This window comes from Lissotriton vulgaris, chromosome 5 (genome assembly GCF_964263255.1).
Source record: "Lissotriton vulgaris chromosome 5, aLisVul1.2, whole genome shotgun sequence".
Classification (NCBI taxonomy): Eukaryota; Metazoa; Chordata; class Amphibia; order Caudata; family Salamandridae; genus Lissotriton; species Lissotriton vulgaris.
This window is the reverse complement of record NC_141693.1, coordinates 424758922-424776677: the sequence shown is the minus strand read 5'-3', so window position 1 is coordinate 424776677 and position 17756 is coordinate 424758922.

The following is a 17756-nucleotide window of genomic DNA, read 5'->3' as shown; positions in this document are numbered from 1 at the left end:
TTTCTTGCCTCAACTCAGTCAAAAGCCAGCCTCCAACTACAATTATCCAATGGAATTCTTAGGCTCAGGCAGTGCAGCAGACTAGGGGAATAGAATGCAAGCCATAGTTTGTCGATGACTTCTTGGATTTGTGATCGGCCTGATGACATTACCACTAACGTAATGTTACACAATCATGCCTGCCTGGACAGGCATATGCTGGCTTGTCTGTGAACATTTACCAGCCAGTCACCCTGCAATGTATGTTATTCTTTTTATTTTGAATTTGAACAATTAATATTGAGACCACCACCTCCAGGGTCAGAAATTGTAGCCCCGGCCCTGTGAAAGAAGTGCCGGTGCTGAGCACCTGAAAGCACCTGCTCAAATTAAGCACTGGATCTATGTAAGTGGCTACCCTGGCCGAGGGTTCTTGCAAACAAATGACAGTGTAGCCCTTTACTAGTTGAAGCCAGTCATCATTCCATACTTTGCTAGAAAGGCCAGCCACATTCCATGGCAAACGACCAAAGACCATTGTATCATTTTTGATGGCCGCTCTGTGCCTATTTGTACAATCACTATTATCAATGTTACCAATGAGACCCAGGTGGTGTGTTTTGTGCGATTGTATTCTTGAAACTCTCAACCATGGACAAGGATTGTTATGTAAAACCACATTGGCAATAATTCCCGGTTTATGCACACTTTCATAATTTAAACACTCGCTATTTTGAGGATTACCAGTGTGACCCCAATCTGTCTTTAGAGCTGCTGTTTTTTCCATTGTTGCTGTCCTAGGTGAGGATGACTTTCATGCTGCCTTAGTGGTCTTTATCATGTGTTTACTCACACTTATGTTGTCATCTGGCACCACTGTTCATTGATTCGTGTGCACGTAGTTAGTCGATTTGGTCCAGGCAAGAGAAACGGTTAAAAGTGGGCTCAGAAAAAGATTGCATAACACTTGTAGTCCATACGGTGGGAACTTGGGGGGATTGCATGACCGGCTTATAAAAATAACCTAGAGGAACTGCTGTGATATTCCCCCTCAATGAGCTGTACCAGGAGAGTTTTTCCACAAGGAATCTAACCGGTCCAGACACATACTTCTAAAATTGATGACGACACAGTCGCCAGTGTCAACCTTTCCTTGTGAACCCACCCAAGGGACTCTCTGGACATTATTTATGTTTCCAAATAGAGCGTCATAATTAAGCCAGCTTGTTGTTCTTGAGAGCCAATGAATGACTTTATTTTTTAGTTGTAAAGTGTCTTCTTCCTTTTCTGAACGTAGGGGAGGAACTTTTTTCAACACTATAACCAGTGGTGTAGCTTCTGGTGGTAGATGAAGAACTCTATTAGTGCATGTACTTGTTATCGGTAGCCTGGCACTGGAAGAGATAGGGTTTTCTAGTGTATTATGCCCTGAGTCAAATTGTGCACCCCCTTGCCTGTGATCCAAGCTCTGGATGCTGTTTTGGTCCCTGGACAAGGAGGGTTGGGAGGCAGGAAGGTGGCCCAGGATCAGTGTTTGATAGCTAGCCGATTGCTGATATATTAACTGACCTTGGTCTTGGGCCCTATTAGCAGAGCGGTTTTGCCTAGCCGTTGAAGGGGCCAAATCTGCTGATGTTGTATCACTGCGGCCCATATTAGATGTACTTGCTATACGATTCTTGCTTGATGCAATCAAAGTCTTTAATGAGGAGTCAATGCTATTGAGGATAGCTATGAGTGGATTCCGAGCGATTTTCAGAGTGTTTTCCAGGCAGCTTACAAACTGAGCATGTGTTATAGGATCACCTGTATCTAACTTCAGTGGTTTGGTTGTTCCTTTGCTAGGGTCTCCCCCTTTGCTGAGATCTTCCCCCTGCTCAGCTTGCCAGCAGTAAGCTTTTTTGTACTACAGGTAGCTTTTGGCTATAGGTATCTTTACAGGAACTCTTGGCTTTCTTTGGCAGAAGCGAGCAAAAAGTGTCTGATTGGGAGCCTATTACTTCATTAGAGTCATTCTCTAAAGTGCCCTGGTAAACACATGGATTTTTTGCCACCACTGTTGAATTATTGCCCTCTGCAGAGGGTAAGTGGACCGTAACATTAGCATTAGGCGCTGCAGCTTGAGGGCTCATCAACAAAGCCTTTTTTTTGGCACCCAACCTTTCTTCCACACATTCAAACTCTGTGTTGATTGCCCCCATTGCCGTGATCAGGAAGCTGGTGATAGAGGCAGTCAATGGGCACTCCTTTGTGGCAGGCATAACATACCTCCTCTTACCCTTGTACTTCCAGAAGTGTCAAAAAAAGGTAGGAAGATAAGACAAATCTGATGAGCCACAGTACAAGTCCAAGGGGGGTGGTTGGGGGCTGCTAGGCCCGGCCTCTTTTGCTCACAGACGAGCCCGCTCGTGTACTGGTCTTCACCTGAGCACATGCCGGTGCGCGTCACGCTCTCGTGCCACAATGCGGGTGCCCCAAGTAAAGAAATATGATCCTCCGGGCACGGGCTGCGTGGCATTTGTGGCGGCTGCCATGGCCATCTCTAGGGCCTGTGGTCCTGCCCCACCAGCACTAACAAGACGACATCCCGTGAAGCGGGAGCCTCAAGCAAAGAAATGCATGTCCCCGGGCGCGGACTGCGTGGCGTTGGCGGCGGCTGCTGCGAGCATCTCTCCGGCATGTGGTCCTGCCCCGAATGCACCAATAAGATGGGCTTCTACTTCAAAATAGAGTAATTCGATTTTATTGATTGTCTCTGATTTATTGTCATTTATACTAAGCAATGGAATAACCCAACAGAACACATTGTAGTCCTTATCAACAAAGAACATTGCAATGTTACAGTCTGACATGCAAATTCCTATCAAAGATGGCTGTCTCTTTGAAGGTGAACCATATGCGGCCAGAGCCTCGGCCCATCCTGTCAGGAAAAGGTCACACCTCCTCCCTCCAAAAGACCATTTGTTCCCTGTTCTTGGGAACCCTTCAAACCTAGTGCCAGGAGGGCAGCATGCAGTCTAAGGTGACAACTGCTGCAGGTAATCAAAAATGGCGACTAGAACTTTGGAGCAAGAAAGTGATGGCTTCTAAGTTCACCTCAATATTAATAGTTACTTTAAATCCATCTTCAGCAATAATTCTTGTTTAATGTAACAATTAGTTTACTACTTTTAAGTACCAATAATGGTGACCCCAAATGGAAGTTATCACTTGGTGGTTGGGCCAATGGGAGTACCAGCTATGCTACAGTAAAACGACAATGGAGAGTTTTCACTGTTAGGACAAGTAAACCACAAGAGAAACATATCCTTATTTATAATATTCTGCTCCCTGCCTTATGGTCTTTTAAGGCCTGCCATAGGGGTAACTTAAAACATTAAAAGGGTAGGTTTGAACTTGGCAAAGGTGTTTATTTTGTCTTGTTGAGTTCGCAGTTTAAAAGTGTCCAACTAGGGTGCAATGGTAGACCTAGTGCAAAAGACCTAGAGCCTTGTCTTCTTTTTGATCACTGTAGTGGTGGCACAAGAATTGCTGCCATCTAATTGTGACATTTACCTCAAAAGCCCTGGGTACACTTTGTGCCATATACTAGGAATTTACGAAAAACAAAATATGGCAATATAGTGTTAGCCAATTGCACATATAGTTTGAGAGCTCAGAGCATATGCACTGGGGCCTGATCATCAAGGCCCAGTGTACTTCAGAGTTGCAAACCCAGCAGCGTCAGTCCAAACATTTGGGGGGTGATCATACAAAAAGAGCATTTCCTTACAAGATTAAGATTGTACTAAGTTATAATGATAACCCCATCAGGAGCAGCTGTCCTGCTGCTCAGCCCTCATCCAACTGACATTCATAACACACTCACATTCCAAACATCCAACATTCCACATCTCATGCATACAAGCTGAGCAGCAGGAAGATACAAGATACAACATACAGCAGTACCAGTTAGTTGGGGATTGTGTAGAGGGAAGTATTGCATAGGCGAGAGAAGCATCCATGGGAGCTTAGCTAATGACTGGGAACTGGTAATCCTCAAAACTGATTTTTGAGGAAGACTGTGTGAAGTAATTTTCGTAGACATGTTCTGCATGGATGAAATAATGCCCTCCTGCTCGTCCTGGTGTTCTCCTCCATCTTCCAACTGCTGCTCCCCTTTCTCCTCCTCTTCTTCTTGAGCACTGTTGGTCACTGAGATAGTTGCTTGAAGGGTTGGATTATCTCCTTGAATGGCATGGTGTCCTCTGGTTCAGCATCATTTGCCCGGCACGCATTTCCCAGTATAAGAAAGAAGATGTAAATAGTTGAAGTACATCAAATACAGTTTTACATCCAAATTCTACACAGTAATTTAATTGACTGGTTCAGAATTTTTTAAAAATAAAGTTAGAACTGTGTGTGTGGGTGTTTGAACCTAAAGAGACATATGGAATTAAGGGTTTATTCATTCATAAAATTAGTTTATCTCAACAATGTCAGCTCTCCAGTTTGAGACACACATGTTTCATTTCTGGATTACCCTGCAATGTCAGCTGCAGGACCAGTGTCCTTGTAATTGGCGTTGCTAAGGTTTAATCTGATACAGCGGCTATAGAGAAAAAAATGATGTGCAGTGATTATTGGCAAACTATCAAAGAAATTGTGACCACAAATGCTGACACAGAGCTAAATACATGAAGGGAAAACAATCAACAATACAAACACTGTTAACATTTTATGTACATTAAACAATGAAAATGTTAGTGAAAATATTAATGATGGGATAAAGGGGTTAAGCTTGGAGGTTCCCTGATTTACGTGACTAACAGATGGTACAGGACCCGATTGCTGCTTCTAGGATGACACCTGATGTCATCGGTGTTGATAGTCGTACAGTGGACATCAGGGACTGCTATGAGATAGCAGTTGATAGGAGACAGAGACATATATAGCGAAGTAAGACGTACTAAATCATCTCTGAAGATGATTTGTGATGGTTTAATACAAAGCTTGAGACTCACAACGATTTCTCTCATGCAAGTTAAGACACGGCCTTACAGATATGTTGTAGTACTTCTGCAGGGCGCCACCCCACATAGGGGGCGTGGCGCCGTTAGTGGCAGCCAAAGGGCCGCACAGTGTAGGGGTCCCTTCCGGGTCGCGCGAGTGAGTTGGTAAGCAGCATGGGAGTTACGGTATGGTCGAGTTAAGCGATTAGCGAGTGTGTTTGAATGCTCACCGCGTGAGAGAGCTTGTTTGATCCTATCCGGGTATTGCGTGCGTGCGGCTGAGGGAGTGCCGAGTGCGTGCGCTGGCTGGCATGGCATTGCAGAACTCGGTTTGAATACAGCGAGCGGTGACCATTTGGGCCTCGCGCCGGGCAAGAGTGCAAGTGGCGTTGGAGCGACCATTACTTAGGTAGCTAGTCACGGCGGATGCCTGGCATGTGTGGCGAGGAAACAATGTGGACCAACGGGGCCATCGAGCGGGGGTTTACAGAACACGGCATGCAAGCTGCAATAGCTCAGTTGGGAGAGCATTTGATTACAGAGCTGGGGGTCCCTGGTTCAATACCGGGCTTCGGCGCAATCGCAACTTCTGCTTTGCAGGTTATAAAAGGCTAATGGTTCCACGTGCTCGACGACCAGCGCGGTCATTGAAAGAGGTATGGGTTCGATCCCCCAGTAGGGAGGAGAGTGTTATTTGTTCAGAAAAGAAGAAACAAATTACTTGGGTTTGGAATACAAATTTGTCAGTCTTAATTAAATCAAAATTTCGGAACGCAAAGGGTAGCGAGTGGGCATCACCGGAGCAACCGGGAGCAGCGCATCTGCTACAGCGCATGCGTATAAGAGAAAGGCACGGTTGCAGCGCTAGTTTCGTTGGGCACAATTACACAGCTCCGCTTTAGTTAGTTCTATCTCAGCTGCCCACCGCAGAACTGCTAATGAGAGAAGCGTGCAATCGCGCTACCATGAGGGGTCAAATACAGTTTGGCTAATGCACTGTGTGCCATGGTTAAAAGAGACGACTATCTGGCATTGACAGAGCTGCTGGAGTTTACAAAGGAAAAAGGAGTCGATTGGTCGTTAAAGACAATGAGAGAAGGGGCAGGAAAGGAGGCCCAAGAGGAAAGAGGGCGGGCAAACGAGCCCGGCGCACACCGGAGAGATTTAAAGAGGCATCAAAAGAAAAGCGGCCAAGGGCAGGGGACTCACAGTCAGCATCCTCAGGTGAGAAGGAGGTGCTTGAGACAGTAGACTTGATTCCTAATACAGCCAAAGAAAACAGTATCCCTCTGGCAGGTACAGCTGGGGGAAGCAGCACTCAGACTAACATTGCACAGCCAGGAGCGGCGCCCGTCGCAATTGCGAAGGCGCCCGGCTCTCAGGCACCCTTACCTCCAGTGGTCACACATCCAGGTAGCGGAATAGCACAAGTCTGGGTGCAGTCTGGGGGGTAGCGCAATCCCCAGGTGTACTAGCGACAACGTCACACGGGCAGGCAATTAGTAATTGCTCTGCGAGCGCAATGGTGCCCTCCACAGCTTACCCGGGATTCGGGGGTCCGGTGGTTATGGGACCATCCCCAAATGTAGTAACGTTGTCCATGCAGGGGCAAACAATAAACACTGGCGCAAATTTGCAAGGGCCATCAGGTAATCAGGCTCAGAGAGTGACAGGGCCGGCGGCGACGGGGCAGCCGTCATTAGCTTACAGCCCTTTAATTTACGGTTCCTCTTCCTTAGCTCTATCGCCCTCTGCGGGATCACATGGCATGCACCCTCAGACACCAAAGAAAAGATATTAAAGGGAGAGTATATTGACGTATTCGATCTCATCAATGGCGGTGTGGTCCCAGGTAAGGCTAGGGTAGGCAAAGAAGGCGAGTATAAACAGAAGAAGGTATGGGTTGACTGGTCAATAAAGAATTGGATTACAGGGTTCGCCATTTATGCGGCCATCATGGCAGAGAGGTACCCCGCAGTGGCTCCTCAGCTGATCAGTTACATATCTTTGATACATGGGGCGGCCTCTGAGTTCCCAGGCACAGGGTGGTTACAATATGATACCAAGTTCAGGCAAATGAAGGCAGTACACCCAGTGATAGCATGGGACCAACGGGAGATTAATGTATGGGACGCAGTGTTTTATTCTACGGTGCCTGTGACCAAGACTAGTTACCCTTCTCACAATCAGTCCTTTCGGAGCGACAGGGGGGCAGGAGATAAAAAGCAGGCCTGCTGGCTGTATAACAAGAATGAGTGCACCAGAGGGACTTCGTGCAGATACAAGCATTGCTGCTCCTTCTGTGGGGGTCCGTCCCACCCAGAGGTCAAATGCTTTAAGAAGTCAGGGCGACCAAGGGAGCAGCCGGCCCATGCTGCAGCTAAAGGGCGGCCCCCTCAAATATCCGAGAGATATGCCAACACCATTAAGATACACGTGCTAACACACCTTAGCAAGTACGACAAGTTACAAGATGCTCAGTTTCTACATAATGGTTTTATGTCTGGTTTCCGTATACCGTCCTCAGCCACCCCACCAATGTCCCCCCGCGCAATCAAAGCTCAGTCCTGCAGAACATGGAAGCAGCAGAAAAGAAAATAAGGAAAGAAGTTGCCTTGGGGAGGGTGGCGGGTCCCTTCAGACAATTGCCAAAGCCTGATCTGGTTTGCTCTCCTCTCGGGTTAGTACCTAAAAAAGAGAAAGGGAAGTTCCGCCTGATACATAATTTGTCAAGCCCCCAGGTCTATCCATCAATGACAAGCTTGATCCAGAACTATGCACAGTGCATTATACAACGTTTGACACTGCAATCCAAAAGTTACAGGACATGGGGGAAGGGGCCTTAATGGCCAAGTCCGATATCGAGGCGGCATTTAGGCTCTGGCCAGTGCACCCCGCGGATACCAAGTTCTTGGGTTTCACCTTCAGATGAGATTATTTCATTGACTTTTGCATGCCTATGGGCTGTTCAATCGCTTGCGCAGTATTTGAGTCTTTTGCCAGGTTTTTAGAATGGGCAGTGGAACAATTCCTTACTACAGACAAATCCCATCGGTGGTACACTACCTAGACGACTTTTTGTTCCTGGGACCTCAGGGCTCACAGTCATGCAGGAAGGCCCTGCTGGGCTTCCAGCACCTGGCAAAAGCCCTGGGGGTACCATTGGCAGCAGAGAAGACGGAAGGGCCAACTACTTGCTTAACATTCCTAGGCATCGAAATTGATACTAGAGAAGGGGTATGTAGGCTCCCCAGGTCGAAGGTGTCTGCCTTCAAGGCTGCAATTGACGCCTGTTTGGGGTCAAGGAAGGTCACATTACACCAGCTTCAAGTCTTGGTAGGACAATTGAACTTCGCCTTGAGAGTCATACCGAGGGGCAGGGCCTTCTCTAGGAGCACAGCAAGGGCAATGTCAGGACTTCGCGCAAAACACCATAGAGTCAGGCTGTCTGCAGAGGTGAGGAATGACTTGAACATTTGGAAGGACTTCCTAGAGAACTTTAATGGGTCTGTGATATGGCGAAGGCCGAGTTCCTCTAATGCTGAGCTAGAATTGTTCACAGATGCGGCAGGCAGCGTAGGCTTTGGGGCAGTTTTAGGTCACAAGTGGTGCATGCAGCATTGGCCAGAGGAATGGGCACGACATGGTTTGACACGCAATGTTACCTTCTTAGAACTGTTTCCCATAGTTGTGGCATTGCACTTGTGGGGAGATATGCTCGCAAACAGGCACATTGTTTTCTGGTCGGACAGCATGTCAGTGGTGATGGCAATTAACAACCAGAGAGCAACTTGCACTTGGGTGTTGCGCCTGTTGAAAGAACTAGTGTTTCAATGTCTGCGTCGCAATGTATATTTTACTGCTAGGCATGTTCCTGGGATAGACAATCAGGCCGCTGACGCCTTGTCCCGTTTTAAGTTGGCAGAATTCCGCACACACTGGCCGCAAGCAGACAGAGAGATGAGGAACTTCCCGGCGGAGCTATGGAGCTTGGTGCCCCGCAGCCCCTGAGTTGATAACAGCATCCCTGGCCCCCAGGACCAAGAGTATGCATGAGAGGTTGTGGCAGTTATACCAAGACTACTTGAAAGGGGCGGGTTTAGTTGAGTCATTTTCACCCTTGAGCGTCTTGGGCTTTATAGTGCATCAGAGGGCTTGCGGGAAATCAGTAGCGATGATGAAAAGACAACTGTTGGCAATGGCATTCTATGCTGGTTTAGGGGGGGGGTGGCAGACCCAACAAAGGATCAGAGAGTGAGGAGAGCTGTGAAAGGATGGGAACGTCTAACCCCGGGGGCGAAGGATTCAAGAAGACCCATAGACGTGAGCAGGCTGGTAAATATCCTGGAGACTCTGCCCAAGATTTGCTTCTCCCCATACGAAACTCAGTTATTTAGAGTAGCGTACGTTCTTGCTTTTTGTGGGGCTCTCAGGATCTCTGAATTGCTCCCTGCCTCTAAGGCGGATAGGGAAGGGGGCATACGGTGCGAAGACTTGATTGTAGCAGGGGATGTCCTGAGAGTCAGGGTCCGGAGATCAAAGACAGACCCATTGGGTAAAGGTATATGGTTGTAATTAGGCATGGTGGACGAGGTGATATACTGTCCGGTGAGATTAACAAGGGAATTTTTGCAAAACAGGCCACAAGGTGGCGACAACAGAGTTCTGTTGCATAGAGACGGTTTACCCCTCACCAGATTTCAGTTCACAAGGGTGTGCAAGCTGGCATTGACAAGACTGGGAGTAGACTCAACAGATTTCACATCCCACTCATTCCATATCGGGGCAGCAACTACAGCGGCAGGCCTGGGGCTCCCAGAAGAAACTATTAAGAGATTAGGTCATTGGAAGTCAGAGTGTTATGAGTGTTACGTTCGCCCGCAATTAGTTTGAGTGTCGCAGCGTGCCTCCCCTATCGTACTCAGGTAGTGTTGACCGTTTTCCCTCTCAAATTTGCCCTAGGTACCACGTCTCAAAGACTCCAAATATGCTGGTGCGGCCACTCTTTTATTCGCAGGGCGGGCCTGGTCTTCACAAAATTGCACGAGGGTAAAGTGCGGGAGACACAAGGATTTGACCATCATTGGGTGGGGATAGGTGGACAACATTTAGCCGACTCCCCGAATGATTTGCGGGCGGCCATGAGCAGAGACATGCCCACCCCCAACCTATTAGTGCTACATTCTGGAGGCAATGACATGATCCCGGCGGGATGGAGGGGCGTAAAAGAGTTATTGTTCACTGTTTTAGCAGCAATCAGGAATATGTTGCCGAATGCAATCATGCTATGGTCCGAAGTAATTCCGAGGCAGGTATGGGCACGGGGCGTGCCTCCAAAGGCGGTGAATAAGTCAGGGAAAAGGTTGAATCAGTCAGTGGCGGACATCCTTAAGAAATCAAGCATATGTACCATAAGGCACAAGTTAATACAAAAGTCAAGACCGGAATTATACGCTGCGGACGGAGTGCACCTGTCGGAGGCAGGTACTGCGCTGTTCATACAAACCGTGCTAGGGGCCATCGCGGAAGTTCTTGAGCGCAGGGGGGGAGGTCGAGTCCGCCAGTAAGCGCCTCGCCCTTTGGCGGGGTCCTGGACAAGAGGTATCACAGGGACTCCTTTGGTCAGTGCCATTTTTTACCCCAGAACAGGTCTTAAAAATCATCATGGGCTCCGGGCTGGCAGGAGATTTGGGGCTGACCTGCTGGTGGCCCTGGATTCTCTAGCCCTACCCTGGAAGCCGTTGGTTGCCACAAGTGGTGGCAGATTATTTACCTGCGGCTCTGTTGACCAGAGGGCAGTTAACTTAAGGAGAGCAGGCTATCTTGGTTGTGGCCTGCTGGCACAGCCCGAAGGTCAAGTAAAGGCCCCTTGGAGAACGGGCTGTAAATAGAATGATTATGTATATATGTGTGAGTATTTGAATACTGTGATGTTGATAAACAAGTATTTTAAAGAGTTTACAATAAGTAAAAGAGACCAATGGAGAAATTGGCCTGAACTGTAAGTTAATAAAAATGTACACACTGTGAAAAACCAAACATGACTCAGGTGTCTCTATTGAAAGGGGTGGAGAAAAGGTGATTGGGGTGAGTGCACTTTGTATGCCATCTATGCAAGGCGCCACCCCACATAGGGGGCGTGGCGCCGTTAGTGGCAGCCAAAGGGCCGCACAGTGTAGGGGTCCCTGGGATATCGGTAGGGAAACAGGAAGTGCGTCAGGGTAGGGTCTGAGCGACCCGGAAGCAGTCCAAGAGCGCGAGGCTTGAAAAGCCAGCGACTCGGAATACGTCCCCTCTTGTCCACGTTACCTCCCGGAGTCGGACGTCGCGTAAGGAGTCACCCACCCTCCCATCCCTGAATAAGGGCTTCAGTTTAGGCGGGGTCCTGGACAAGAGGTATCACAGGGACTCCTTTGGTCAGTGCCATTTTTTACCCCTGAACAGGTCTTAAAAATCATCATGGGCTCTGGGCTAGCGGGAGATTTGGGGCTGACCTGCTGGTGGGCCTAGATTCTCTAGCCCTACCCTGGAAGCCGTTGGTTGCCACAAGTGGTGGCAGATTATTTATCTGCGGCTCTGTTGACCGGAGGGTGGTTAACTTAAGGAGAGCAGGCTATCTTGGTTGTGGCCTGCTGGCACAGCCCGAAGGTCAAGCAAAGGCTCCTTGGAGAACGGGCTGTAAATAGAATGATTATGTATATATGTGTGAGTATTTGAATACTGTGATGTTGATAAACAAGTATTTTAAAGAGTTTACAATAAATAAAAGAGGCCAATGGAGTAATTGGCCTGAACTGTAAGTTAATAAAAATGTACACACTGTGAAAAACCAAACATGACTCGGGTGTCTCTATTGAGAGGGGTATAGAAAAGGTGATTGGGGTGAGTGCACTTTGTATGCCATCTATATTACTTTGTCAAATCTAAGGGCAATTTTATCAGACAAAATAAAACGTATTCAACAATTGCATTTTATTGACCATGGTGAAAATAGAGGTGGGTGACAATAGATACCCAGCTACCTTATCAGAAACTAAATGACAAAGACATTAGACCCAAACCCAAAAATCGGCCATTTGACTAATATTCTAAACCAACCATGTGCTATTTGGTATCAGCCTGGGTTTTGGGGCGGTGCTATGAATTTGGTTATGATAGGTGGTAGAAGGACAACAACAGTGGGTCTTAAAAGTGAAAAAGAAAGTATATGAATCTATAATAGTTAATATACATTTCAAGGTTTGTTTTTACTACAAGTATAAATAATTAAAACAGATTGTAAGGGTGGGTTCATTGTGGAGATGACAGCCTTCTCTTGGGGTGTGAGATGGAGACGGTATCCAGTTGCCCCTCCAGGAAGAACTTTTGTCATCATGCCACCTATTTTTAATATCCCTCACAGTATGTGCCTCCTCCCCAATACATTGACAGAGTTTGTCATCTCCTGCCATAAGGCTTCCTTCTGTGTTCCACTGAAGGTAAATAGATGCTGCCCATGATTTTTCTTTCTAGTGCTTTTTCACTAATTTAACTACAAGGGCAGTCTCCTCAGTTAAGTTTCTCTTCCTCCTCTGGAGTGGGGTGTGCGTACTTCAAACAAAATGTGGTGGCTGCAGGATTTGAAAAAGGAAGCGGAAAAAAGCAGAGCATGTAGTACTGGTAGTAATTGTGTTGTTAGGGAATGAGTGTCATCTGTTTGTGTGTGTGGCTTGGTTCAGGTTTATGTAATCCTTCCATTCTCGTCCATGTGGAGGTGTCTGCCTGGTCAGTGGACATAAAATATGGTCATAAAGTTATTAGCAGGTCTTAAATTATGTTTATGCATTCTCCACCCCCTAAAATGTGGGGCAGAGACATGTAAGTCTAGACTTTGGAGTGGCCAAATATAGTAAAGTTACTACAAAGTATAAGAGTACATTTACACTTAAGTGAACCTATACATTTAAATGTACCTTTGTGAATAGGGTCCACAAAATCAAATCAAAAATGTATTTATTGCACAGTTACGTAAAACCATTTGCAATACAGCTAGATAAGAAAGGAGGTGGTTCAATGTCAATTATGACTCTTTTCTTTCCATAGCAAAACATAAAAACAAATATGGACATAGTGTAAAAGTTAATTAAGTTTAAAAAGACATTATCACCGTAGTGTCACTTCGTTTGTGTACATCGAGACTGTTTATGTGCAATTATCTGATTCATTGTCTTTGTCAAGTCTGGAGCGAACGTCCTGCATGTATCTCCCGATTCTGGCCAGATCAGTTGTTAATGTGCAAGAGAATATGGCTGTAACTGCTTCTTTTGTTGTTTGAACACCGTTGCGTAGCCATATTGGCATTAGTAGCTTCCGACGAGATTGTGCGAGCCCCGTGCAGCAACACATCAGATGTAGCAATGATTCTGTTTTAAAGTTGCATATTCTGCAGCAGATTTTATTTTCCAAGGTTTTCCAGCCCGGATTTAGTTCTAATATTGGGAGAGATACAAGTCTACCCCATTGAATGTTTTTTAGGGCCTTTCTCCCCAGTGCTTGATCCAGATAAGGCTGGGTTTTGTGGTCCTTGTAGGTGGTTATCACCCATGATTGACCTCTTCCTTTTTCAAAGTTTTTTTTTTTTTTTTTTTTTAAACCTTTATTTGGAGACAAGCAGGTACAAGGGAAGTGTACATTCAAAACATACAATCACAATCGGCTATTGCAGTGGTACGTCAGTGCCTAGAAAGCATACAAAAAATAAATAAGGAGACACGAGGAAGTACAGGGCAGGGCATCAGTCAATACAAGGAGCAACAACGAAATGTGCAAGAGATATTAAAATACAATGATCCAGCATGGGCAGGCGAGCCAATAAGACAATGCAATATGAATACAGTACATTAGCGGAGAACACGTGAGCCAGAGGGGACACAAATATGAGGAGCACAAGAAAGAGGGGTGCCGCATAGGGGTACAATCTGGACTCCCGATAAAATACCTGTCCGAAGGGAGACTCCCACCCCCCAATAGCTCGCAGGAAAAGGAGACAGTCAGCCCCCCACCCCGATGTCGGAAGAACAGCAGGTGTCGTGTAAAATCCCAGCCCGTCACATTGTCATCAACCTATCCCCTCACGGTCCTCAGGTTCAGAATCAGAGTCCCGCGCAGCCCTGGTCAGGAGGTACACCTGGAGCGGACTCCAAAAATCCTTTGGTCTGCACCGAACAGGCATCAAGTCAGAATAGATATTATACTGATCCTGACAGTAAATGAGGTCAGTCAACCAGTCCTGAAAGCGCGGCACCCTACCACGACCCCAGCAACAAGCAACCCTACGCTTAGCCAACAACAGGGCCACGTCAACAAATCTACGGTGAGAGGCAGGTACGTCCTTAGAGAAGCCAAGTAACATCACTAAGGGGTCAAACGCCACCCCATCCTCCGCCATAACCTGCAGGGCTTCATGAACCTGAGTCCAATATTCCAAAACCCCCGCACAGCTCCAAGCCAAATGCAAAAAGTCAGCACCTTCCGCCCGACACCTAGCACACCTGTCATCCTCCGCCAGATGAAACCGTAGTTTCCTCGCCGGGGTATAGTAGTACCTCTGAACAAACTTGTAATGGATAATTTTAAGGCGACAACTAGAAGAGACATTGGCCGTGAGCCCGCAACAATATTTCCACTGCTCGTCTGTAATAGGAGCACCCAATTCGGCAACCCACTGCTCGCGCACCCGATTGGTCGGGACCGATCGCTGTCGGCGAATAGCCCCGTATAACTTCGACACCAGGTGTCGCCCATCTGAAACCAGCAGCACATGGAGGGGGAGGGTTACCCCAGGCTCCGAAGGGTAGTCCGGTAGCAGAGCACGCATGCCCTGCCGCAGGCGGACAAAGTAGAACAGGTCTAGAGGGGAGCAAGCAGCCGAGCCAAAGAAATGAGCCTGCGTGCGGAAGGCACCTTCATGAAACAAGTCGCCCCACGTGAGGATACCTAGCCGCTTGCACATTCGCTGAAACCCCGTCTCCAACAACAGCGACAGATCCGGATGATAAGACAGAGGCAAGGCCGGCGAGTAGAGAAAGGAAACGCCTAGCAAGTGAGCCATCCGCTTCCAAGCATCCACCGTGCATGTCACCGTCGTGCGGGGCGTTTCCACATCTGACACCTTGCCCAAAACCATCCCCTCCAGTGGGAGCGGGTGGGCGACCCAATGCTCAGCAGCAATCTGGGGCATGAACGGCGTGGGGCGCATCCAATGATAGGCATAATGCGCCTGAGCGCTGAGATAATAAAGTTCAAAGTCAGGGACGTCAAAACCGCCATCAGCATAAGGCAACGTAAGGGTAGCCCAGGCCACCCGTGGCTGCTTGCCCCCCCAGAACAATCGCAGAAGCTCAGAACGAAGTCTACGAAAGAAATAAGCACCAGGATGATATGGGAGGTTTTGAAAGAGATAAAGAAAGCGGGGCAGAACTACCATCTTGATAAGAGACGCCCTACCGGCCATGGAGAGAGGTAAAGACATCCACCTGGTGACATCATCCGCCAGTTTAGTAATGGCCACACCATAGTTGAGCCGAACCGCGTCTCCCCTATCCAAGGATACGACAATACCGAGATATCGCAACTCCGAGTCACACCATTCCAGAGGGTAGTCAAGGGGAAACCTGGCCACCGCAGCTGTGAGGGGGAAAAATTGAGACTTCCGCCAGTTGATATGAACCCCGGAGACACCTCCATAAGCGACCAGCTCCCGCAGGAGCGAATTAAGGTTGTGCTCAGGGTCCTTGACATAGAGTGTGACATCATCGGCGTATAAAGAAATGCCGACCTGCCGCTGAAGACAATTAAAGGCACTCTGCTGATGAAACTGACGTATCCTACAGGCTAGCGGCTCAATGGCGATAGCAAACAAGAGGGGTGAGAGGGGACAACCCTGTCGGGTCCCTCTCGTGAGAGGGAACGCTGGGGACAGCACCCCATTCACTACTACCCTCGCCATCGGATCAGTATATAAAAGCTTAACCCAAGAGATGAAAATCCTGGGGAAACCCATCCGACAAAGAACATCAATAAGGTAGCCCCACTCGACAGAGTCAAACGCCTTAGTGGCATCAAGAAAAATAGCGGCAACCGGGACAGTGGGATCGATGGTCGACACAAGCGAAAACAAAGTGCGAAGATTGTGAGAGGTGGCGCGGCCGGGCACAAATCCCGACTGATCAGGCAACACGATAACGGGCATGAGTTCGGCTAATCTCACCGCCAAGACCTTCGCGAGAATTTTAACATCGCAGTTGAGCAATGAGAGGGGCCTGTACGAGCCCACATCCAGTGGATCCTTACCCGGCTTGAGCAGCGACGTGATGGCGACCTCCCGCATGGAGCCCGGTAAGCGTCCCTCCTCCAGAGACTCCTCAAATACCTCACGGAGCACAGGGGCCATGATGTCAATATAACACTTATAAAATTCAGCAGGAAGGCCATCCAGCCCGGCGGCCTTCCCATTAGAAAGAGACATGATGGCATTCCTGACCTCCTCCACCTCTAGGGGCCTGCCTAAGAACTCCCGATGACCATCCGATAGCCAACAAAGCGCCAACTCATCGAGGAAGCCACCGTATCGAGTCTCACCCGTCTGCTGTGTCGTGTAAAGGTGTGCATAATGATCAATAAAAGTGCGCTGAATCTCCGAAGTGTCTCGACAGCGAGTGCCATCCGGAGACACCAATTCCAACACGTCCGACCCATGCCTAGGATGTCTAGTAAGGGCAGCGAGGACCTTACCGGGTCGCTCCCCTTCGCAGTATCGCCTCGACGTCCAGTATTTCCCCCTATGCTTAGCCTCTCGAGCAGCCTCCTCCTCATACTCGGAGAGCTTAGTGCGGAACTGTGCCAAAAGAGCGGGGTCCGAATTCACCTGCAACCTGCGCTCCAAGTCTCGCAAATCAGCCTCCAACCTCTCGAGGGTCCGAACAATCAGACGGAGTACTCCACAACTTTTAGAAATAGTGACACCCCGGATCGTAACCTTGAACGCCTCCCAAATGACCTCAATGCTTTCCACAGAGCCCTTGTTTCTAGGGAAGAACGCCTCCACCTCCGCACCGAGTTCCTCCTTGAACACCGGGTCAAGCAAAGCAGTCGGAAACAAACGCCAAGGCGGGCGCGGCCTGTGTAACCCGGGGACGGACAAATCAACCTTCACCGGACAGTGATCTGAATACGTCCGAGCCAAATGTGTAGCCCCCCTTAGGCCAGCCATCAACCCTCTAGAGAGAAATACATAGTCCAGTCTTGCCCATGAGCGAGCATGTGTGGTGTAATGAGTGCCCTCCCTAGTGGCAGGGTGGGTGTACCTCCAGCTGTCAACCATCCCAGCCTCCTCCACTATCCCCCGCAGCACATCCCTAGCCTGTACATTGTACTGAGGGCTACCCTCCGATCTGTCCAACTGGGCCTGAAATGCAAAATTAAAATCACCCCCCCACACAATGTGAGTAGCATCCACTGCAAGGACATGACCCCACAAAGTGACAAAAAAGATTGGCGTATCAACATTGGGAGCATAGCAATTAACAAAGAGTATAGTGTTCTGCCCAAGCCGTCCCCACAGCAGCACATAGCGCCCCTCAGGGTCCCCCATTGATCCAAGTTCCTGAAATGCAAGCGACCTCTTAACAAGGATGACAACCCCACGAGCATAAGAAGAATATGAAGCAAACCCCCTGGCCGCAGCCCACCTTCCGCCGAAAGTGGGGGAGGGAGCGGGGCGCAGATGCGTCTCCTGGAGAAAAGCAA